The sequence below is a fragment of the Rattus norvegicus genome, chromosome 10, assembly GCF_021556685.1.
Source record: "Rattus norvegicus strain SHRSP/BbbUtx chromosome 10, alternate assembly SHRSP_T2T, whole genome shotgun sequence".
Classification (NCBI taxonomy): domain Eukaryota; kingdom Metazoa; phylum Chordata; class Mammalia; order Rodentia; family Muridae; genus Rattus; species Rattus norvegicus.
In genome coordinates, this window is record NC_141543.1 from 41262552 (window position 1) to 41263866 (window position 1315).

At 41.4% G+C, this 1315-nt stretch overlaps 1 pseudogene; it reads right to left on the reverse strand.

The window, feature by feature from the left end:
• Nucleotides 1-399: 399 nt before the first annotated feature.
• Cycsl2 (cytochrome c, somatic like 2) lies at nt 400-753 on the reverse strand (annotated as a pseudogene).
• Nucleotides 754-1315: the final 562 nt, after the last annotated feature.

Genomic DNA, 1315 nt, shown 5'->3' on the forward strand with positions numbered 1-1315 from the left:
GAGGCCAGTGAACACACACTGAAGCACGGGTGAATCTTCTTGTTTCTGAGACAGTGATAGAATTTTCCCAGTGTTTAAACATATTCATATACCCAGTTATATAAATCTAAGTATAAAACCATTCAATAGGTTTGAGGCGACACCCCCATATTTATGGAAAGTAAAACATTACTAATTAAGTCCAGTCTTATCTTGAGAAAGGGAGAGCAGGGATAGCATGTATACAACTGGAAGTGTTTAAAAAAGATCACATCCACTTTATGACAAGTCAGTTTTACTTAAATCGGGGCTGTCCAACAAAAACATTGTTCGCCATTCATGATCTGAATTTGGTGTATGAATTAAATTATGGTTTACATTAAAAGCCATGAGACATTTGCTTTGTAATAAATAAGGCAGTGGAATTACTCATTAGTAGTCTTTTTAAGATAAGCTATTAGGTCTGCCCTTTCTCCCTTCTTCTTAATTCCAGCGAAGATCATTTTTGTTCCAGGGATGTACTTTTTGGGATTTTCCAAATACTCCATCAGGGTATCCTCTCCCCAGGTGATGCCTTTGTTCTTGTTGGCATCTGTGTAAGAGAATCCAGCAGCCTGGCCTGTCTTCCGCCCAAACAGACCATGGAGGTTTGGTCCAGTCTTATGCTTGCCTCCTTTTTCCACAGTGTGGCACTGGGCACACTTCTGAACAAAAATCTTCTTGCCTTTTTCAACATCACCCATTTTAAATTCGGTCCGGGCTGGTCAACACCACAAACGATCAGACTCTTGGACAGACGTCCCACTCTCTAGGCTACAGGTCTTTATGAGCTCTCCAAGATACACATATACACACAACCTGACCTTTTTGGTGTTTCCTACTGAGCACAGGTACTAGACAGGGACGGGCAGTAGAAGCTTCAGACAGCATCTGCATCCCAGATGCAATTCTCACTGTCCCTTCCAGTCTCTGCTGGAATCAGAGATTATATTAAAGCTGAAGTGTCCTACATTACTATGGCATCTTAGGGAGATAGGGACATACATAACAAGAAGAGTAAGGGGCTGGTGAGATAGCCTACTATATAACCTGACCACTTGGGTGTATCCCTGGATCACACAATGAACAGAGAGAATTGATACTCAAAAGATGTCCCCTGACCTCCATACATGTTCTGTGCCACATATGGACCCCCACTCTACAATAGTAAAATAATTAAAAAGGAGGATGAGGACAGTCAGTGGGTTCGTCAAAGGGTAATGAGTCAAAAGGAGAAAAAAAATCACTCCACCTCCAATCTCTTGGTAAATCATAGTGAATGTTATGCTCAGAAGGA